Source organism: Pseudopodoces humilis, chromosome 8 (assembly GCF_049639895.1).
Source record: "Pseudopodoces humilis isolate 2021_Gansu_Grassland_sample_001 chromosome 8, ASM4963989v1, whole genome shotgun sequence".
NCBI classification, from domain to species: Eukaryota; Metazoa; Chordata; class Aves; order Passeriformes; family Paridae; genus Pseudopodoces; species Pseudopodoces humilis.
In genome coordinates, this window is record NC_142207.1 from 18,048,113 (window position 1) to 18,072,685 (window position 24,573).

General features: G+C 35.8%; 2 protein-coding genes across 8 annotated transcripts in view; one reads left to right on the top strand and one right to left on the bottom strand.

Moving 5' to 3' along the window:
* The window catches only part of LOC102108924 (sodium channel protein type 2 subunit alpha-like), a 61,019-nt gene extending 57,556 nt beyond the window's left edge, over window positions 1-3,463 (bottom strand). Inside the window, exons 1-2 of the mRNA XM_088059137.1 lie at window positions 3,359-3,463; window positions 2,516-2,769 (exon numbers count right to left, since the gene is read on the bottom strand). The gene's annotated coding sequence lies outside the window, so the exon portion shown is untranslated. The remainder of the gene's footprint in view (window positions 1-2,515; window positions 2,770-3,358) is intronic.
* Window positions 3,464-20,207: 16,744 nt separating this feature from the next.
* Window positions 20,208-24,573, top strand: part of LOC102109585 (sodium channel protein type 2 subunit alpha) — a 75,473-nt gene continuing 71,107 nt past the window's right edge. For all 7 annotated transcript variants that reach the window (XM_088059213.1, XM_088059215.1, XM_088059218.1 and 4 more), the window contains exon 1: window positions 20,208-20,459. The gene's annotated coding sequence lies outside the window, so the exon portion shown is untranslated. The remainder of the gene's footprint in view (window positions 20,460-24,573) is intronic.

The window sequence follows — 24,573 nt, forward strand, 5'->3', positions numbered from 1 at the left end:
CCTAATTTTCTTATGCTAATCTTTTATTTGAGAAGCTGTAACTTGGAACTAGTGTCTTCCCCTATGCCAAACCCTGCAACAACCTCTGAGATGCTAAAACCTGGATTAAAAACCTCCCTCTAAATTGCTAGTGTTAGTAAGACCAGCTGCCTCAATGGAAGTAAAACTATTTGTCCAAATCAAAAAGTGGTTCTCCCACAGCAGGGCAGACAGAAACAACAGGGTGGCACCACCTCAGCATTAGCTAGAGATTACTTTCTGCAGTTTAGAAATAAAAAGTGTAGCTCTTCTGTGCTGATATCAGAAAAATACATCAATTCAAGCTCTTACTGTCCCTACAAGGAGAGATACAAGAGAACATATCCTGGGACAGTCTGAAAAAATGAGTCATCCTAGCTCCTGCTCTTAGTGTTTGGGAAGTTGCTTTGCAAAATTCAGGTATTGGTTTTCTGAAAGAGAAGGTAAGTTACATTTAAGTTACTGTGCTTCAATCAAATTCCAAATCAGGAAATGCTGCCTTCAATTTGTTCTAGAAAGAAAAGGATTTGTAAGTATTAGTTTCTTGTGAAGAACTAAAATGAAATATTTTTATTGACAGTTCTCATGGCTTTTATGCACAGAGAATAATTTCATGAAGAAAAGTGTGGTCTGAAATATATATTTTTTAAGTTACAGATCATTATCTTTTCAATCTTTTAAATCGACATTTACCATCGTTTGCCATTTATCCTGGCATATTTACCCTATTTTTTACTCCTTTAAAACATTCTAGTAAAAAAGCAGAATTACAAAAAGATCAAAAGAGACTCAAAATGCCACTGCTGTAGTTCACAGTGGTAAATGCAATGCAATGCAGATTTCTTTGAGATATCTAAAGAGACATTCAGTTAAAATTGTCCTTTGGTCCTAAGGCAAGGAATGCATGAAAGTTGGTTTCATAAAAACAGGTATTTCAAGGAAAGGAGTGATTTCCTCAAAGGTGAAAACAGCCTCCAAAACTTAGCACCTGGTCAGAACCTGCCTCTTTAAACTGTAATCTAGTAATTTAAACTTTGACAATCTGTTATTATTGGTCCCCCCGATGAATGCATAGGATTTATTTTCCTTTTTTCCACTAAATTTAACATTTACTATTGATACATTGTGTCCTTTTTTAAGACTATAATTTATCTGTAGCAATGACTGTATTTCTGTTTTGTATTTTGCCTGTATTTGTACAGTCAGCCTCAGTAGCCTATAAGCATTAGTGTTACATAACAATTCAAAATAAAAATAATGAAATCACCACCAGGTGTTTATTAATAAAATTAATAAATCCCAGAAGATGAAAATACTTATATTTATATACAACTTATATACAACTAATAAGGGCATGTCACAGAAATAATATTCCTTAATATAAACTTGCTTTAAAATGATTTAGAATGCAGTGATTTAAAATAAGTGGCTGAATGTGAACTGGTAACTCACATAGGCTGAAACCTGGCCAAAGAACAGTAAATATAGTAAAAGCTTCAGGTGCTTCAGGGGTATTGCATGAAATTTTATTTCATGTTCTCACTGATGACTTGAAATTAGGTGTGAAAGTACATTAACTAAACCTTAAAAACCTCAACCTCAGCAAAAGAGAACAATATCAGACTTTGGAAATCTGTGTAGAATACATTACATGAGGTTCAGTCTGATTGGTGAAAGACTAGGCAGATGGGAAAACACTCAAAACAGATTAGATTACAGACTGGAAGCAATTTCAGACCTGTCTGAAAGATCCAGAAGCTGCTTCTTGGGAAAATATTGTTGGACCCTACTCCCTCTCACCAGACATTGCTAAGGATAGCCTTTCCCTCGCTTATTTGTCTGTTTGTGCCCATTGCCATTCCAGTCACCCCTTTCCTTCCTTTGACCTCTCTCCAACATTTACTTTCAAATTAATTTGTTCTTATTTTTTATTTTAGTTCTTAGTAATCAAAAATTCAATTATGTAAAGGGATAAACCTGAATTCCTCAGATACCTACCTGCAAGTTGTAGAACTCCCAAAATAAATTATCTGACCCAACCACGACAATCTTATAGATAAAATTGACCAAAACCTCCAGGAATTCTTTAAAAGTTAGCCTGCCTTGTATTTTCATTAACACCATGAGTTGCCTCTGAGAATGGGGGAAAAGAGATCAAGTGTCAACACTTGAAGTACTGGAGAAACCTAAAGAAGGACAAATGAAGACCATATGCAATTTAAGAGGAAGAGGAAGGGTCTCTTTCTCAGTCCATCAACCTCATTGGAATACTGTACTCTAATCAACATCTTGTAAATACCTTCCAATATAAGAGTTCCTTACATTCTAAAGAAAAGTAGCTCCACTATAAGTAACACAGATTTCTACAGCTGGACCTCATAAAAGTGTTTTTGTCATTTTTTCACTGGTATTTTAGTGAAGATATGTAGCAGAATATCAACTAGCCATCTTTTGCAGTGAAACATTATTTCTGGCTGAGAAGAAAAGACAGTCTTACCTTTATTTTTCTAAGAAATGCCAAATCTCAGAATTTAAGCTCTGCATCTTTTGCTAATGTGAAAAGAAAAAGACTGCATTTCTAGCAGAAAATAAATTGGTAAGGAAGGCTTCTCCTCGAGACCTGAACCTTCTTCAAGACTGCAGTTCCTTCAAGCCTCTCTCATTCTTTGTTCCTGTGTCCAAAGCTTATCAAAAATTAATTTCAGTAGACAAGGGTAAGTCTACATATCCACATAGACATATTTTTCCAACCTAGGAGCAGTGAGAAATAAGAAAAACAATTGAAAATTAGTTATTTCATAAAATCTAGTACAGAACAAAAATACATTTAAGAATATTCTTTAAGTGTGCTTTTCAAAGACTCCGCCTCATCTTTTACCTGCTTGCTTTCACTAAAAGGGAAAAATGGGTCTTGTTGGAATGACTGCATCACTAGTACAGCCTTCAGTAGACATGGGGTAAGACATGGTAGACAGTAATTCCCAGACTAACAGAAGTGTTCTCACCTGTCATTTGGGGAACTGAACAGTGTATCATTAATCCCAACGGATCTGCTGTCCTTAAGCAGGCATGGAAGCTAATTAACTCTATATTTGCATGAACATATGGGTACTTCTTCAAGTTATCTATCATAGAGATTTTTGGTACTAATGCTTTTCTTTGTGCAACAGAATTTTTCTTCTCTGCCAAGGAATATAACATCATAAAAACACAATATTCTTCAGGTACTTCAGTATATATTACTTGCATCATTACAAGAGCTGGCCAAAAGTTGGCCATGTCTTCCTCAGTCTTTAATAATCTGGGTATCCAGTTCTTTAAATTTAAATAGTCTACTTACATCTGACACATATTAGTCTTCAGCCATTGAGATTCAGATGAGCAGTCTTTGAGATATTTATTCTCATTTGGATATCTCATCTAGATATATTTCTGGCTTTTTTATTTTTTATTTATTTTTTTTACTGTTTTATGTTGTTATTTTGCTTTTACTCCTAGAGAAGAAAAGAAGACATCCCTCTCTTTTAGGTCTCTGCTCTTGCCAAAGCAGCTCTTAATAATACTTTTCTCCAAATACAGTGAGAATGAACAGCCACAGTAGAAACTCTGTAGATAAAATAAAGAAAATCTGAGTAGACACAGATCAGGTCAGAGAAAACACAAAAGGTGGGAAAACAAAAAGTGAAAGCTTTCTCTTAGACCACTGCTTCTCTTACTCTTAAAGAAAGAGGATCTCCAAATACTTCAAGTACAGAGAATGTGTTTCAAAAACTAACCTAGAATTTGCTTAGTACTATTTCCTATCAATCTAGAATTGTATTTTCCCAAATATACAATAAGTGGTAACATAATTAGACTTCCATTGTTTAATAATGTAACATAAACTCATCCCAGTGATGGCTAAGAACAAATTCTTTCAGTTCCCCGGTCATTTTGAGCGAAGCACTGATTCAGTACATTTTGCTGTGGTGACTCACTACTGGAGAGGCTCCACTGAAGACATTTGAAAGCTGTGTCTCCAGTACTGACCTCAGGGAATCATGACTCTGCCACCATTGATACTTATCCACCAATGCATATTTTACACTGAATGCAGCTTTCCCTGGGGGTACAGATGGGACTTCCCCATCCCTTTGACTATTGGGTGCATCTGGATTCTGCCTCTCAAGCAGCACTGTGGCTGAGATTTGATCTCGTGGTCAGATACAGCAAAATGTTTAAGTGCTTTTGCTCACAACTTTCAAAATAATATGAAAGGGATTCTAGAAGTTCCTAATAAAAGAACAATCACTAATACTAAACATTCATATGACAATTTTTTTCCAAAAAGGAAGTGTAACTTCTCTCCAGTTGTAAAATATCTGCTAGTGTGTAAAATGTTGAGGAATTCATCTTTAATATGAGAATTACTAATAACACTAGAAGAGCAGATAATTTCAACAAATCTGTATTTTGAATTAAAATAAAGGGCAGAGAACCCTTTTTCATATATAACCCAAACCTTGTCTTTACCTCTATGCATCATGGAAGTATAAGTGGTAATTACAGCAAAACTTGAAGGAAGCAGGCTGGCTGAATTGTGTGTCCTTTGTCCTGAATTTATAGTAGACCTAGGCTATGTCAGTGTAATTTCATTACAGGATTTCAACCAATATCTAATCTCATATAGTTTTTAACATATATTTTTCTTTATAATTTGCAATACACTAAAAAAACAAGAAGAAGAAAAAGAGGAGGAAACCAACTGAACAAATAAACAAAGAAAACATACCCAAAACCCAACCAAACAAAAAAAACTCCAAGCAAATTAAAAAAAAAACAAACCCCAAACCTCTAGGGTTTTTTTTCTTGAATTAATATCCTTGGTTCTCACTCCAATACCAGAAATTTTCATGGATGGGTGCAGATTACACAGTTTTACTGTAGCTGAAAGTGATGATAGAATATTATTTTGGCTGATATTTTGTTGACCAAAATATTTTTATTTAGGGCAGTTTATCTTAATTCATATTCCAAGAATTAAGCATAGGTAAAATCTCAGGCCTAGTCAGAGGTGATTCCTGATGGATAGATTACATAGATTCTTTCATTTAAGGCTCTCTCCTGAAGTCTTCTGCATATATGACATAAGCATTTAATCTAAAATTGGTTAGAAAAGGTTTAAATTCTGAGACATGATATTGCTTCAAAGAAATGTTATAAACTATATCCTCATGCTCTTCAGTTCCCTTAAAATATAATGATAAACTGGAAAATAAAGGAATGGGGTTATTCAAAAGGAGATTTTCTTAGAAGACCATCACAGGACAATAGGCCAGTGATGGTGCCACCTAAGTGAAATCCCATGTTAGAGGTAAATACAATGAACAGAATTGTGGGCAGCTGTATGGATATCTCGTGTTGAGCAATTATAAAAGTGTTAATCCAGTTCTAGATTAACAAGAAACAGAGTTATCCACAAAATTAATTGTCCAAATTAAACAAATTCCTAGTACTTTGCGTATTCAAAATTTAAAAGTGCTGACAGTTGAAACACTGGCACATATAACAGTATCCACAGAAAAAGTGTTAAAGAAGTTACAATAAAACATCAGTGAGCAATATCTAAATACATCACAATATTGATTTTGTTGTATAAAAGAAATAGAAAGCTCTGTTTGTAAAGTAGTACTCCTAAATTTTTATAGGGAAACTTACGAAAATGCACTTGCAACAGAAAACACTGTTTATGAATTTAAGAAAAACGAACTAAACTTAGGAAATTAATTGACTCATTAAGAACTATGCAGCTGAAACACTTCTAGACTCACTACGCCACAGAAACAAGTCGATACAAAATATGAAAGAATAAACTTCATGTAACATAAGATTCATTGACTGTATTTGGAATTTGACAGTTGTCTAGGAAACCACAGGAGAAAAATTGGAACTCCTGTTTGAGAGGCTTACACAGAGTCCTCGGCTGAATGTGATCGTTACTACACAAGAAAGAAAATGCACATAAAGTCAATATGAAAATAGAGTGCTTTATACCCAAGGTTTAACACAGCATATGAAAAAAGTGCATGGATTTCTCCAAGGCATTTATTCAGGCGTCATGGAACTGTCTAATAAAATATATTCAAGCCTTAATTCTGGAATGTTTTCCAAGTGGAGTATGGAAGTATGACTTAGATCTCAGTCTCTACCTGCATGTAATAAATCTAAAGGTGAAAACCCTTTAAGTTACAACTTCTACCACCTCTCTAAAAGTTATCCCTCATAAAGTTGAAATTTCAGTATATTAACAAAATATTGTATTAATTAGAGGCCTATAGTTTTAAGTGCTATACGCTATGGAATGATAGCTAGTGATGTAGCAGCTGCTAGAATTCTAGTATTCTACCTATTATAATAATAACTAAAGCAAATTGATATGTAGAAAATACACGGCAAGTAATATAAACTTGTTAGCAAAATCCTTTCAGGAAGACTCCTTTAATGCTCAGTTACAGCTTCACTCAGTAGGTAGGAAAATCCTTCATAATACAGGTTGAATTTTATCCATATTGATTTTGGTCAGAACTTCTGTCTCAGGTCAGATTTCTTCATGCGAGCATTTTGGCTTTAAATATTAGTGACAGGCTCTTCTTTAGACATTTCATTTAAATGACAGTAAACATTAGGATTGCCCTCCTTCAGTTCAATCTGACCTTGGACTCTTGGGCCCTTTTGAAATTGCCTACTTATTTCTGTCATCAAGTTTACACGACTCAGACATAAAAATAACATTACTGATTGCCTTTCTACCTGTAAAGCCTGGTACTTTTGCTTTCATCTGTCGTAAGTTTTGAAGATTATTGGGCTATTAAGTCAGAATAAACTTAAAGAAAATTTAAAAACATTCAAAGCTGTTTGCGATGAGGGGAATTTATTTTTCTCCTTGATAAGGTGCAAGAGTCTAAGTTAGGTGTATACCTTCACTCATCATTTAAAAGTGTGACAAAAATTCACATTCAGGTTTCCAAGACTGTCACATGTATATTTCAAATATTAATAAAAAGGGATAAAAATATTCTTGTATCAGAGTCTTGCTACAGTTGCACAGTTGTCCTCTGAGACTGGCGTTTGAGAAGGCAATGAGGCACATTCATTTAACATCTGAAAACTTTGTGTTTAGATGTATTTAAAACTGAACCAACAAATTTAGGTTCCTATGATTTTATTTTTAACCAACACAAATTTGGAATTCCTCAGTGTGTCCAGACATTAAAAGATAGTCAATAATGCCTAAGAAAGGACAGAGTTTTCAGGATTTGCAAACCGAGGCAGGCAAGAAATTGGGACCTGTGGGCCTGAATTCAGGCTACATGGATTCAAAAATTTCTGCTTCTATTCCAGGACTACCAGGCAGTGAAAGGACACAATTTATGAGAAATGGTGACAGACTTTTCTTCAATTAATACAGTAGCCAGGCCACATAGTGCTTTGTTGTCCTACATAAAAGGAACTCTTTTTCCCGTGAACATTTCATTTCCTTGTTGCCTTCATCTGCATTTCTATAGTGATTTTGAACACAAACTTATAACTACCTAGAATCCTATATAATCATACATAATAATATTTTATGGTTAAGCAGATAAAGTTTCTTGCTTCACATTGTTCTTAAAATAAATTATGCTAAAAGACCATGAACACTGATCCCCTCTCACACCAAAAAGGAGGGTCTTAAAATTAAATAAGCAACATCTAATTTAAGTATAAATAATCTATAAATGGGAATTGCCTGCAGGGTATACTTATCCCAAGATCTTCCTGTTGTGTGGTTATAATGGGTATGTATGGTAAAGGGGATCACAGAACCAGTAGTGCTGATACTCATCCCAGCCATTTTCCTTACTGGAATCTGTGATATCCTCTCAGACTCACCGGTGTACCTCATTACTTTCACTCAGGAAATCTTGGAAAGAAATATGAGGATGTCCCTGCTGCATCTCAGGGACAGGGAGTCAGCTGTATGTGCTCTTCAGCTGATCTATATGGAGTAACTTCAGCACCCGTGAAACAGCAGCTTCCCTGAGCAGGTACAGCATGTATGCAATTGATATATCTGGCATGTGCCAGACCCATGCATACGGACTATACACTCAATATATGCATATTCAAAATATGACCATTTGGAAAAGGGTATATGACATCCAGAAGGCTGACCCAGAGAAGTAACAGGAAAAACAATTCCAGGTTGAACAAGGGACCTGTGCACATGGTAGCTCTGTGATTACCTAAGTAAAACTACTCAGTCATAAGATCAATAGCAATGAAAATTATTAACTAGACAAATAATTAATCTGATTAACACTTTCCTTAAGCTTTTACATGTGAAAAATCCTCATCTCTTTAATTAAATAATAACTTTTTTAGTTGCATTTTTCACTGTAAAACATATTCTGTGATCTGTCTTAATTGATAGAGTAAATGAACAGCAATTTTTCATAAGAAGGATGTTACCAAGACTGGGGACCACATTAAAATTTAGCAACATTTTGAAATCACCATTTTGGGGTGGATTATCTGGTACTTTTTGTTTGAGATTTGGATCTTAGAGTTTTGTTTTTTTTTGCTGTTGTTGGTTTATTGTGTTTGTTTGTTTGTTTGTTTGTACTGTGAAGAAATAATCTGGGGTTGTGTAACAAAAAAATGAGAAACTGGATACTTTTGTGATGTAGAATTTAATTTGCTTACTCCTGTTTAGGATTACAGTGGTAGTACACACACATTATGGTTACCCAAGAGCATATGCTGTACCTACTCTATATTTATATTTTCAAGTATCACAGTCCCTGCCTGAGCTGCTTTTATCCCTATTCCCTCTGCTTTACCTCATCATAAGGGAAGGAAAGTCAAGCAATAACACTATCACAGTAATATACTGAAGATTCCAGCTGCTCATAAAGAAAATTTTGATGAAAGCAGATGAACAGGTTGTATGATGCCAGCTGCAGTATCAAGGTCCTATTGGTCAGTATCAGACTCAGACACGCCATTGCAAGGTGCTTCACAGCTTTTAGTCAGGAATAGTGAATGTAAGGAGATGTAATGAATAATATCAGGTTTCCAGTTAAGAGGATGCCTTTTTCCTACAGGTGATTTTTGTGGTGGTTGGCAGTTGATTTGATGGACTGATTGATACCACAGCTCAGAGCACATACATGTGTTCTGCAAGCAGCCTGAACTAGTGGGCATCAGTTTTACTGTGATGCTTTAAACCATTTATTTATTCAGGTAAGGATGAAAAAACCAATATTTCTTGCAAATGGCAACGGTATATCTTACTGATTAACAGCTGTAAGGTAAAAAAACAAAACAGAAGAGTTATACTGAGTGAAAAATAAGCTAACTAGAATTTAATAAATTAAATTTCTAACTTCTAAATAGAATTTTGTGATAAAGAACAGAGTAAATGCCACTTTCTGAAACTTATTTACAATAATCATTGTCAGAATTCAGAAAACACACAAATAAAGTACCATATATCACAAACTTGCATTTATTCTCCTTAGATTTAACTGAAGCAGAGTACAAGCAATTCTTTTCCTTTGTCATTTTACGGCAAGAGGAGCATATAGATAAAAGGGGCCAAGATCAGTACTTTAGAGAACAAGGTCACAGCCTGATTGCCTGGTACATAGATCTCTTTTAGTATCTGCTATTCAATGATTCATCAAAAGTTGTGGGGCTGCAGTAATGTCATTAGTATATAGCATACACACAACAAATTATATTGGGCTGAAATGGGAGCAGCAGAAGGAAATGGATATCATCAGCCAGAAAGTTCCATCTTACATCCCACTATCCTTTTTTTCTTAAAAAATCCTTACTCTTTTGATGGCAAATGAATTTCTCTCCATGTCTAATCTTCATAATGTAAAAGTTAACTCATCTAATGCCATCTGTGAAGAAAAAGAGGTGAAAGCATAAAAGGCATCACCAGCATATTGATTAAACACACCCTACTTTTTATGCTTTCTTCTTTGCCTTGATAATTCCCACTCCAGGTAAGCTGATAATAAGGGGAAATGACCAAATCACCACTCTGACACTCTCAGAGGGCACTGGGAAGTTGTGTCATGTTCTTCATTGAAAATGTAAAATTGTCTTCCTTTGCTAACACCTAGTATTTACCTATACAGAATTTTGCAATACTGAGCTTAATTGGCACAGCTCAGAAAATCAGTATAGGGATCTAACATCTGCTCATTGAGGGAAAAATTGTAAACTGACGACACAAGCATAATTTCTGTAAATATCACGGCCTAATAAACAACATATCTGTTTAACAGGTGCTATGAAGCTTCAAATTACTGCAGCAGCTCACATTCCTGTCTTTAAAAACCTTCCATCCCAAAATGGAGATGTGCAAGAGAGCAAACATTAAATATTAAACTGTTAGAGTTTAAAAGTCCTTTTTGAAACTGTTTTCTTACAAGTCAGTTATGAAAACGCAAACATGATATCTTTCTAAAACAAGCATCTTATTACTGATTCAGTATCTTGGAGTTAAACAAGGATACCCCAGGCACCATAAAGAATACAAATTAAAACTTCTTTCTTTCACATCACTGCCTCAGGTACAGGCCTTGCTTGCTACTCTGAATAACACCTGAGAGCCAATCATGTTTTTTTATATATATATGAATTGAGGTGGTGATGTGTAAACTGTGGGCTCCTTATTCTGCTATATGGGCTTTTTTTGGCTTTTTTGTCCCCTAGTGCTTTCTTTTGGAATAATTTCTAAATCAATACTAACATAACATACGTAACTCTAATGTCTGTGTGTATCTGTAGAACCCCTAGTGAAAAAAAGAATTCACGTATTAAAGTGGTCTTCAGTAGATATTTTCCTTTTACCTTTAATAACTGAGAGCTTTAATTACTATGATAACAATGAAAGAGACAATAGATGAATGGACAATAAAATGAAGAAACATAGTAATTCTTGTGTTGATATCTTCAAGCAGTCCTATTAAGAAGCATATATTAAGCTTGACACTAATGTTACAGACAAAATGTGAACTATACATTTGGTGTGGACCTCTGGTTAATTAACAGTTGGTGAGTCCATTCTCTCCTACACACAACCATGGAAAAAATGGCACAGAATGAAAATATGTCCCTATGTATTTTTACAAAATTTAGCTAATAAGGGAGTTTCTTCAAATGCCACATAAACAGCAGTTAAAACAATGTAGATTTTATCCCTGAATCATCAGAATCTGAGATGCTCAGAATCTTATGAGACCTTCTCTTCCTGAGTCTGAATATCACCAGATTTTTCTTCCTAGGAAACAAGGTCACTTCTATAAAATGCTTGGAATTAATGCTGTATACCATGATTATAAAATTATCTGATTTTGTGAGGAAGACTACTGCATTACAACATCACATTAAGAGTAAGAGACCAGATATCGGATTTAACGGGGTTAAAAAGAAAAAAAAAAAAAATCACACCATCATCACAATCAGTCAGTACAAAATGGCTTTGAATTCCCCGTTCCATCTTTGATTCTACCTTAACAGCAAACCAGAGGGAAAAATCCAATTCCAAAATGTGGAAAAGATCATGTTGCCATGACTGATGATAGGTAAAATTAAATGTTTTGCCAGCTTACCTGATTGAAAGAGAATGAAAAATCACTGCAAAGCCCAGCATCCAAAATTAACGTAATATGTGTCTCCTCCTGAAACAGTCCAGATTTCCATCCACAAAGCCTTACTAATTGATCGCAATCTCTGTATTCTCGGTGGAAAACACAGAGACCTTTCCAGAATCCTCTCTGCTTCTGCCTCCGGTTCCTGTTCTCAGTCACTCTGTGGTACCCAACATAGATGAGAAAACAGCTTATTCTGCGGAGGGGGGCCGGGCAGGGGGATGCAGGGGCGCAGTGACGAGCCCGCAGCACCTGACGTGGCAGCTCCACCTACTGGTGGCGATCCCGAGCGCGGGGCGAGCGCAGCCCGCCAGCCTCCGCTCCCGCCCGGCTCCCGCCGCACCGCCGCCTGCGCCGGGGGGGAGCACGACAGGCCCACAGAGCCACACCGAGCACTGAATAACCCTCCTGAGCACCTTCTTCTGAAAATAATTCCATTTTAAAACACATGTCCGTATACACTGAATAGAGCATTTGGTTTTAAACGTGTTGTTTCCTTTAAAATGCATGGGAACGGAGGAATGTGTAAATAACAGAGTGCAGACACTGACTGCCTCCCTAACTGGTGTATGAGGAACTTGCTAATTATCTTGATACTTTCCTATTCATTAAATACTACCATGTATTTTTGGCACTATGTTCGTTTACACTTTCGAGTGTGTAAAATGTAGTATGCTTATGTAAAAAGCAAAGCTCAAAGTCTTCCCCTTAGACAGGCTTCCTGAGCATGTGCAGATTTATATCTGCTTACCTAGGATTCCTCTGGACATCCTGGGAAGAATTATTAGAGCAGCGGCTCCAGCACCACCTGCTCCATGGGCAGCAGCATTGAGTGAATAATGTCCTTTGGGCAGCATATTGTTTTGTCCTGCCTGGCGGTTTGAGGAGTGTTGTGTTTGCGGAAAGTGAGGTGTAGAAATGCTGAGCATCGTCAGCAAGCGTGTGCAGTATAATGACTCACGGCCTTAGGGTGGAGGCCACTGCGGATCCCACCTAATTGAAAATCAAGCTACAAGCTTTGTTCAGTCATGTGAGATTTAATAAACAAACATTATTCCACAAAACAAGAATAAATGAGTATAAGAAGCAATTAATATCTTGCTTTCTTGTAGCTCCTGCAGTTCCTTTAAATGCCTGTTCTGCAGAGCTTTAAACAGCCCCATTCTCTGTCCCCTGGTCACACAGTTTGATTTGGAAGCAAGAACCTCAGGGCAGCCGGCACGTATCCACCTTGAGGGCCCCTACCAAATCACAGCTGCACAAAGCAGTAGGAGTGGTGATTACTGCCTACAACTCATGTCCCATATCCCTCATATCAATAGAGATCCCCTTTTCAGTTAGCTTTTAACCAAAAACATTTGTGCCAATTTGTGAGTAGTCCTTTAGATTTTAGTTACACTAGCTGTGTGCTTGACAGATATAAATACCAAATTCCAGAATCTGGTGGCAGGAAACACAAATACATTTTCAGGGCATGTATGCATTCTGTATGTACAGAATAATCTCTGTGTACTAAGCAAAAGAGATGTACCCTCACCTTAAAAATATTTGGGTTTTATAAACATGGAGCATACAGGGACACTCCTGATCATACTGTTCACACTAGGCCCCCTGTTTGCTTCAAAGAGACTGTGAGTGTGAACATATACCACAGTCCTATAAAAAAAAAAAAAGTAAAAAAAATTCTCCTTTTTATTTTAATATTATAAACCTCCAGAAGTTAAGAAGGAATATATTTTTAATTAAAAAGTGTCCATTGTCTCTACAGCATACATTCTGCTTTCATGTAATTATGTTAATTTAGCAAACCCATGAATGATGGGAAGCTGGTGTCTGCATTTTAAATTTCTTGGGAACATATTTTTGCAAACACATCATATTTTGGAAATCAAACCAGTCCTTGAACAGGACTTTTATATGCTTATATTTATTTTATATTTTTTATAATTTTTAATATAAAAAAAATCTTAGGGATCTTTGGAAGTTTTCTTTAGAAAGTCTTTATGTCATTGTCCAAAGGTAATCATCATCATAATTAACATCAGAGTTAAAGGGGAGTAATACATCTTGAATCTGTTTCTCCTGGAAAAATAAAGAAATTTTAATCTAAATAAAAAGCTATTTCAACTTTGTTAAAAAATAAGAAGCATAGTCCTTAATGCTAACAGAAATTCCAATAGAATTTGGTATATGAAAAACAGTTTTGAACCTGAGCTGGTTCAGAGATTTGATTCTTTGTCAAGTTTTATAAGAGTGTAGTGTTATAATAGCTAATTTTTGTGAACTAATGTTCCACAAGATGGTTAGATTAACGTCAAATTACTAGAGAACCCCCAGTTCTGCTTTTTTGTGGTAGTGTCCTTATATTTATTGCAATCTTCTGTGATATGTCAGTTGGCACAATGACTATACTTAATGTATTTGTTTATACAAAGACAGTCTTGTCATAGGTGTAGGTGTGCTATTAGAGAAATGCTATGTCATTAATATAACAATTATCAATCAATTCAATTCTCAATCTTCACACTAAAAGAAGAATGCAGAAAATCTAAGTTTTGTCTGTAGAAATGCTCATGCCACACAAAGTCATGGTAAATGTTCATGTACAGAATCACAGAGTGGTTATATTGGAAGGAACCTCTGGAAATCCTGTAAGCCAACCTCTCTGCCAAAGCAGGCTCACCTAGAGCAAGTTGCAGAATCACTTAAACCTGGATTTTGAATATCTCTGGGGAAGGAGGCTACTCAGCCTCTCTAGGCACTCTGTTCCAGTGTTCTGTCACACTCAAAGTAAAGAAGGTGCTTCTCATATTCAGATGGAACTTCCTGTGTCTCAGTTTGTGTTCATTGTCCCTTGTTCCGTCACTGGGCACAACTGGAAGTCATCTTCTTTGTTCTTAAGATATTGTATGCATTGATAAGATCCCCTCTCAGTCATCTCTTCTCCAGGCTAACCAGGCCCAGATCACACATAGCTCACGTATGGCCTATGTTCTTCTCTAATCATGTACAGACTTTGAATAATGTTCTTAAGAACTTTAAAATCTATCAGTGGAACAACAGGGCACAAACAAATAGCTATATACATTTATAATATAAATGCATTGAACCATCTGTATGGAACAGCTCCCCCCCAAACCCTGAATTTTTAAATATGAAAATATAAAAAACCCTCTATATAAAATGTATATATGTGATACATAGTATATATATACAAAATCTCTTTCCTCCCTTTCCTCTGTCTCACTAGATTCCACTGCCAGACCTGAAAATCAGAAGTGGCCATTCAAAATACAAAAACAAATAGGCTGCTTTGACAAAAGTAATTTATAACAATTCCAGCCAGACACTTGTTTTAATTTAAATTATGATTACAACTTTTAATGAATCACCACTGAAAGTTCAACACAGAAATTACATTTAAAAATGTAATTTGAAAAGCCCTGACATTTCTAAATAATCTGTCTGGGAATCCTGCCCCAGGTGCAGTTTTGCTCCCAGTAAGACTGAATAAATGCAAAGCTATCCAGTCATTTTTAACTAAACAGCTGAAATACAAATGTTGAAATACCTTAGTTCCAAAGAGAAAAATAATTTTGAAGTGTTAAATATGAATGAATACAGCCCTTGTATGGGGTTTCATAAGGGCAGGCCCTGTACATAGCTCACATGTAAGTTTTCAGCAATTAAGTCATCAACTTGTTTTAACATAAAATATTTTATTTTATTAATACAATTATTTTTTTACAACAATTCTCCTTAGTAATTCTCAGGCACTTTTGTGAACTAACATACTTAAAGACAACAAGATATAAAACATATTATAACTATTCCTACAACTACTTACCAACATTACCTTTTGAAAGAGACCGAAATTGCACTATTTAGCTAAGTGTAATGACATGACTTTAAGTTCAACACTGGCTGACATAAGTGTATAAATCTCTTCAGTTTCTCTTTCTTTTTGTTTTTTTTTTCATTTTATCCCTAGTGTGTCAAATAAAAGAAACACCTGCTTTTAATAAATTTCGTACCAGCTACTAATGCATATTTATAAGCCATAGACCTGACATAGTAGCTTTTCAATTAATAATCTGAACTGAGTAAGAAGAGACTATAGTATAAATTCATTTTGTTAGGCAACAAAACTGTAGAGATCAAGGGTGAAGAAATATTTTGTTATTCCATGTAATGTCCAAAGAGCCCAGCCAGGACTAGGAAGCTATTGTTTCAAGCACAATATGTTTACAGGACAATGGACATATTCAAAAAGGATCTAACATATATATTCCAAGACCAATAAACAAAGATGAAATGAAAGCAATCAATTTCAGAGTGAACAAATACAATTTAAGGTAGGCAGATTTTAAGAGGTGGAGAAATGAATTAAATGATACCTCAGCAACAAGTGCACTAGTGTGCTCTCAGAGCTAGTAACAAAATCTAATAATGTTCTCCCAGGACACCTATAAACAGAGAGATTGCATTCATATGTTTTCATTCCATTTATTGCTACTGAGTCATGTGGTTTAATTGGTCAGATGAAGGGTAATCATCACTTGGAGAGAGGGGAGGTTTTGTTAAGCAAACCTCAAGTTATGATTTATTTATCTGCTAATCTTTAAAAGCTGGAATGCCTAGAATAATTGCTCTGTTTAATAACATATTCTTGCCAAGTTGATTTTGCTTTAGAAAGTTTCTCTGCATCTCATAGTACATATAGCAGTTATCTGCACTAAAAATAGTGTCTTTATAACTAAACTCTAACTAAACTTTATAACTAAACGATGAAAATATATTGCACTGAGATGACAAAACATTTCAAACAATTTACTCTAGCATGTTAAAGAAAAATAATTGTAACTTGATCTGCTTTTGTCCAAGAATGATAAGGATACAGAACATGTCAACTGTTTGCTGCACTGAATTGTAAAGTACAGGTGTACAATGTCACAGAGAGCAAAGATTGATGTGACATGTTCTTTCTAAAACCATTGTACTTATTCCTTGTCAAAACTGTATCCAGCATTGGTCATTAAAAGGGACCAATGTGCTAGCCTCAGGCATTACTGGCTGTAAAGTTTGAAAATATTATAAATGTGATATAAAATAGTCCCTTCTTCAAAAGTAACTACCAAGACCAAAGAGTTTTCATTATGTAGAAAAATATTCAGAAACCTTTTAAATTCCAAAGCTTTTTTCTTCAGGCGGCAGTAAAATCTGGCAGCCTGCATTAATACACCTCAGATGCAAAGATTTTAGATCTGAATGAGATGTAACAAAATTCAAAAAATGCTAATGATTAGAAGTCACCAAAGAAGTTTCTCTTAAAGTAACTGGAACTGGGAAGAGAATATACTTCATATTTAGAATAACATTAAAGTTCAGTTTCACTTCAATAAGTAATTTGCAGAAGTGACTCTCAGACATTAAAGGCAAGAATAATAGCCTTTGTGATTTCATAAGAACTAAACAAAAGCTAATAACTTCTGATTGAGATTAATTTATGTCTTTTAAAAAGATGACACATAATAAACTACTGTTCAAACTGGAGACCTGTCTTTTGCCTTGGCAATTTACAGATTTAGGTCTAGAGTTTGAGACTTAAGAGATTTGTGAATTAAAAAAAAAAAAAAATGAAAAGGAAAAGAAAGAGTTCTACATATGTGAAACAGCTATTTCTTTGAGGCATGTAAACGACAGGCGTACATAAGTATCTGTTGGCCAGAATAGCTCCAAGCATTGCTCCTTAAGCTTAACATCCCATGCACTGTGGAAACTGGAGTTTGACCTTTTGCTCCATCTCTTCTGGGCAAATGTTTTTGCATGATTTAATAGAATGGTTATTTTTTTATGCAGATGACTGTTAGCCATGCTCTAAGAGGCAAAGAGAAATTTCTGGTAGAAATGAGCTCTATCAGCATGGTTGAATAAGCAGAAAAATTCTTCCAGCTATCCTAGTTTTAGGACTTTGAAAAAAATCAGAAAATTAGCTTTGTTCAATGCATATTTGTTTTCATTCCTATGGAGTTCCTATAATTTCTATTAAAATGATTAATAAAACCATTAATAAATCATGTTTGTAGGTGATTTTGGATAGCTTTAACAGATCTAGACTCAGCTCTGAGGGATTTCCTAGGATCTCTCTGGATCTCTTCTGAAATTTTTGTGGAGAAACTCCTTATTTTCTCACAGGCGTGTAGCTGTTTGAAAGTTTGTGCCACTTTGTGAAAAATCCAGTTTTTATGGGGAAAAAAAACTTAGAAAACTCCTGAGGATCTCAGCAGTTAAGTCTATTGTCTTTTATTTACTGTGGCACTTTATTTTGGTATATGTGAGATCTTATAATATCTCATTTTAATTGTACTTTTCACGGAAGATACAGCAAACCAAATCTCACTTTGACAATGAGTTTTACCTCTAAGATGTAATTGCTATATACATACAGATTATAGAAGTGAAAAGTGAGTAAAAGGATTGAGATTACAGAATAAAAGGCTCTCTGAATTTCTGTATATTTTTTATAATGCAGATTAAATTAATGTTTATTACCAGTACATGTTTATCTACATTACTACTCTCTTGCAAAGAATTACATATTAGTACTATGATAAGTTATAAAGATTCATACAATTTTCAAATTTCTTTTAACAGCTTTATCTCGCTTTTAATATTACAGATTTTATTAATTGAAATTATTATTTATTTTTTTTAGATAGCGTAGTTCTTGGTTAGTTAATGAAGCTGAATTCATATTAAAACTTTTAAAAATACATATTCCAACTAAATGATAATTTTGCAAAAAATACATTCAAAAAGTGACTTTTTAATTAGGCTTTCAAATATCAGATTCAGCGTTTTCGATCTCATCTAGGCCTAAATGTATCCATGATGTATTTTCGTATTTATACAAAGCTGTCAAAGTATATTCCCAGGTAGCTCGGGCTGCGTGCCCCAGTGGGGAGCGCGGGCGCTGAGGACAGAGTGGAGCCAGGCCGAGCTCCAGCACCGCGGACAGCGCCAGCTGACGGTAACACCGGCGGCGCTTAGCAGGGAAACCCCTTTCAAGGATGAGTAGTTCTGTATATAGCAGTATTTTAAGGAAAAAAATTCCTCAGAGCCAAACTAGAGCACATTTTTTGGTGAAAAAAGGATTTCTAAGATGCTCAGTCCATGCTCACACTATAGGTGTTTTGACCTACTATTATCACTGCTTGCACTATTTTAGTATTTTGGAGTCCTTTCAGGGTCCAAGATCCCATTGTAGGGGTTGAACAAGCATGAAAATGGATCATTTTCCTGGGACACTCCAAGGCTTTGGGATAACCGTGATGAGTGGTTTAAGCTGACACAAATATCTGTCGTTACTCAATTGGACTGTCTCTTCAGCTACTCCCTTGTGCTGACAACACTGATTTTTGTGATGAGTTAGACCATGGATCCTAATTCTAAAGTCCACGGTTTTCATCTAGATACATTCCTAGTTAATTTTGCACTTTTTCCTTCCCCAGGCCCCATGTTTTGGTATGATTAAATTTTCCTCCACAGCTGAGAATTGCTAAGCCAACCCCACATGCAGGTGGCTGCTAGCTGTGTGATGTGACAGAGCAGGTGTACATGATAGAAATAGAAGATAAAAGTAGAAACAGTCAGCTACACAGCATTCCAGTATAAGGTATCCTTTAGTAACACTAAATCCAACACTGCTATTATAGGAATTGTGCCTAGAGACAACTGGGGTGAGGCAGTCAATTTGTACATTTGTCTTTCACAACTAATAGTATACAGAACACCAGAGATCAGCTCTAAGATGCTATAAAATGAGATGGAGCCTTGGATTAAAGTAGAACAGATCACCCTAAAAACTCTTTATTGAGTTTTAAAATATTTTATTACAATAAATGTACTTTAAATAACGTAAGGATACTTTATTATAATAATGTAATGGTCCTGGATACATCCAAGCATCCATTCCCTCTGTCTTACTTAACTTTTTTCCCCCTCTGGACTTTAGTAAGTATATAAATGTCATTTGTGTTTTGCAGGATCAATAATCAAAGGAAAAAAAACCAGCACTCTTATTTTTTACCATTCTGTAGTGGAGAATTCTGCATAAAGAATTATTTCTTTATTTCTAAACAGATCATGCTTTAGTTCATAGTAAAATAAAGGTATTAGACAGAACATCAAGTTTTCTGCAATTACACGTACATTGATGTATTCAAATACTTACCTCATTGTGATTAAAAAGAAAAACAAATCATGTTGTGTACTTTATATGTCAAGCCAGTTTTCAAGCATTGGTGAGCACTGCTCAGTGTTCCTGTATTTAAAGCTGTTTACTGGAGGGTAACGCGGCGCACAAGCTGCGCGGGCAGGGTGTGCGGGCTCCAGCGCGCTCGGTCCTGCCAGGAGGTGGAGCCAGCACGGAATCCGCTGCCGCTTCGTTTCCTCCCTCTCCGCTCTCCCCCCTCCTTTTTTCCCCCACAACCAATTTTCTGATCGATGCTGGGATTCAAGGAATGAATCTCAGAACAGGAAGCAGGCGAAGAGACTACAGAATACTGCAGAGGTTCCTTTGTTGCTTTTATGGGGAGGTCCTTTATTTCTTTCCTTTTTCATTTCAGTGAAATCAAGAGTTTACAAGCTTCTTTGCCCAGGAACCTGTACCTGCAGTAGAAGGAGGCTCTCATCATCTATCTACAAGTGTATGGATATTTCTTATGCTATGATTTTTAATTCTCTTTCAATCAGGTAAGACAACCTTATATTTAATTAAAATGCTACAAACCAACAAATTTTAGCTGGTTTTTACCAAGATTCCTCTCTTGTGGTGCCACACCTAGTTTTCAATTAATATTAATAGAGCAAGAGGAGAGGAAATAATAGCCATCTTTGCCACTGCACGGATTTTTCACAGCATTTAATTGGGTCTTAGCACAATAATGAAAAATAATGTTGCTCTTTGCAGGTTTCTAGTCCTATGCTTTTTAACCTTGCATGTTTGTAATAACAATTACTTTTGAGTTTGTGTTTTTCATCTTAATTGAGGTAATTTGTTGCTGTTGTTTTAAGGTGGTCATCCACAAGTGTTTTCTTTTTCTACTGGAGGCTATATTGGTGCTGTATTCTGAATATAAATTGGAGTGTGTTTTAAAGCACAAAACTGCAACCCTGGGATTGCACAATTTTGATGCAGAGATGTACTGTTGCTTCTTTATAGCATTTTCAGTGTGAAGCTCTCTTTACTTCCTAAATTCATCATTTTTTTTTCTGTGAGGCATAGGAGATTTATAGGATTCTCCCCTCCCTCATCTCCCAAAACAGCCTCTCCCTGATGGAAGACAGAATGGAGGACTTGTCTGTGACTAAACATGGTTTTGCATTGCTGCATATACCATATGAAACACATATGTTTTTTGAATTGTTTTATATATATAAGAATGAAATTTTAATTTTGAAACTTCATTCCATATTGCATGAGAGAGAAAAAAATATTCCTTTCATTATTTTTTTAGAAGCATGATACCCACTGGGAGAGACAGCAGAATGACTCAGGAGGTGGGAAGCTCATGCAGCACCCCCTGACTCTTTTTTCAAACCTTCTGGTCTTTTTTCTTACCTTCTCTTAATACACCAAGAATGGTTTTAGTTGGAAAAACCAACACAGAAATGCACTGACTTACAAAGTCATAGATCAGAGAAGGGGTTCAGTAACCAGTTTGTGAAAAAACAGAGAATGTGCAATCATTTTTTTCCCTGTTGCTTTCTATTATAAGGTGGTAAGTAGCACTTCATCAAAATTTTCACACACCTGTGTAAAGGCAAACTTTTTTCTTTTTGTGGTGATTACTGAAACAACAGAAAATTGCCTGTTGGGATTTGAATGCTTGATGCTGTGTTGGCGTTAAATGATTCCATAGATACAAGTGAAACACGAAGGTTCACTCACATTCTCGCCATCTCTGCAGGTTGCCTGCTTAGCTGCATTTTTCTGATCAATGTTTTCAATATGCATACCTGGTTATGGCTGAGCCATTGCAACATCTGAAAGGTCTCTTCACTAGATGGTATAGGTTCCTTCATTATTGAACAGCTCTGGAGAAATGATGAATGATCATGTTCAAATGATCTACAATTCCCTCTGGTGATAAATGCATTAAATAAATGATGCTCTCATATGTCTATAGGCCCCACTTCAACAACAAACAGACATGTCAATGGGATGACTCACATTCTCAATATTAGGCAAGTGGATAAATACCTGGCTCTCTTCTCTTGATTTTTAGACTGCAACAATTTTCAGAGAAAAAATAATATCTGTAATCACAGAAATTTTGCAGTATTCATAAAATGCTGTTAGGAGGTCAAATGGGCATGTAGCTTCAAAGGCAGTCTTTAGATTAACACTTCTGCTTAAAAAAAATAAGATCAGTTGAGTTATTATAGCCCTTAAAAGAAATTATTGAAGCAGAATTCTTACAGATTTTGAGTACATTTATTGTGAACATTAGGTCTTGGGAAATAGAGTCACATAAATGGCTGTATCATATCAAAGCATGATCCAGTTACCTTTCACTAGGAATAAAGTTGGGTATTTCTGAAGAGTTCAAGCAAAACTTGACCCTAAGAGAAAGCTGACTCTCCCTATATTGTGTGAAACTTAAGTATAGGGGCTATTAAAGCTTTCTTGTTATTTTTGAGTACTGAATTACTCTCATTGAAGTGTACATCATACTCATATAAGCATTAGATCTCAACAGCAGAGACCAGTGTACCCACCCTGCAGCAAGAGCCCAGCATCGGTTATGCTGCCAGTGCTGCTTCCTTGATTTCATCTCAGACCTTGATGAATAGATTTTTATGGTCACTACCTGCAGCCCTACTCCATCCCCAGCTAGCCCTAAAAACTCTCCCACCAAAGGGATGGAGAGAACACTGAAATCCAATATAGTCTATCTGCTTGACTCATACCTGGTAGCAAGAAATGCAATCGTAATCCTGTTATGCACTCAGCTCTTCACTGGAGCACGAAAAATCTCAAGCAAGATTTTTACTGTGTTGCTTCCAATGTTTTAAGGCCATAGACATGCTCCTACAACTTCTCCAAACCCGTGTGGATCCTTTGCAGCTGCAGACCCTGGCCCTGAGTGGAAGGGGGCTCTTGCCCATCAGAGCTCTCTCTCTTTGCCCTCAGTCCCAGCTTGCCAAGCAGGCATCAGGAATCCCAGGGCCTCCTTTCTAGAGGCTTCCTGAAGTCACTCGAATAAATCAATTTCTTGTTCCTTCTCTCATCTCATGAATATCCACCTTAGAAATATCTTAGAAATGCTGGGTGAGAAGACATTTCTGCCAGTGGTCACTTGTATCTCCTGTTCCTCTGTTAATGTCTTTGAAAGACAAATAATGTACCTCATTTCCCAGAGGTGGTAATGAGGAGAGGCAAATGATGTTGTGAATTCCTAAAGGCCTTAAGGATTTAAAAGAAAAAAAAAAGCTGAGGAAATTAATCATTCTGTACTTAATGCATACTTGGAAAGATATGTTGTAAAGAATATTTGGGACCAAAATACTGACAGAGGACAGTTTAAAGAAACATTGAATAACTATATTCACACTCTTTAGTTCAAATTCCAAGTTTGCAACTTTGCCTCTCTTATTTTGCTTCTGAACCTACTATCATTCCTTTTCTGACCCTTACCTCCAACTGAAGTTCAGCTGCTTTCTCTGACTGCTTTGGGACCAGCAGAAGGGCTTTGCTTCCTCTCCTGCTTTCAGTTTTGGGTGTCTCAGCAATTCTTAGTATTAACTGCGCTGAAGGGGCTGCTAAAGTAGAAACACAGGCAACACATGGCAGCTCTCTAAGTATTTATTACAAGCTGATAAGAAGCTTTTTCTGAGCATATCTAGAAATTATTTTAGAGAAGTGTTGAATGGCCAGATTTCAATAAATTTAAACAGGAGCAACAAGACTCAAACTTGTATATTGCCTGAGCATCCTACTTTACACGATCCATTTTTGTAGCAGAAGTTCTCAAAAAAACTGGCTGGAAATACATTTTAATGCTGCAGTATTACCACCATACTTATTAAAGAAACACAAAACCAGTTTTTAATCTCCCTATTAAAAAACCCAACAACAGAGATTCATCATTTTTGCCTGTTGTTTTTTAAACTTGTAGATTAGGGAAATAATACTGTAAAACTTTTTCCAATAAGCAGACAAAAAATGTATTTTTCTATTAAATGGTGAGGTTTTTGTTGTTATAAGCATTCAAACTGAAAGAGGATACATGAATCTGCATTGTGAAGATATTTTCTTTCCAATTTCACTGAAAGAACTATCTCACCTTTTATAGTGCTATTAAAGAAATGTCTCAACAACTAATATTTGGCAAAGCTGAAAGCATTTTGAAGTGATTCACATGATGGAAACATTAAACAAAATTCTGCTGGTGTTCATCCTATATGGAAAAAAAGTTAAAAAATAAAAGATTAGCAATAACTTATTTTTATGTCTCTTGAGGCAAAGTCCAGTGGTTGTTCTATGTGAAATTTTCTTAGGCCTTGAGTAATTGTGATCCTACTTTCTGCTTTATTCTTTGCTTGGTTTCCACTGATTCTGGCCAGATGAAATGTACCTAATTGTAGCTAATGCAGGATCTTTCTGGAGATCCTCACAGATGGTTGCCATTATGCATTAAAAATACAAACTTCCTCCACCAAGAAAGAGGCTCATGTTCAATAAGATAATGATTGCTCCATGCAGGGTGCAGCTACCTTACCTGAGCAAACTGATAACAAATAGCATGAGCAGGCATGTATTTTAAGATGATGGATGTCCAGGTTTTGAATGTACAGCAAGTGT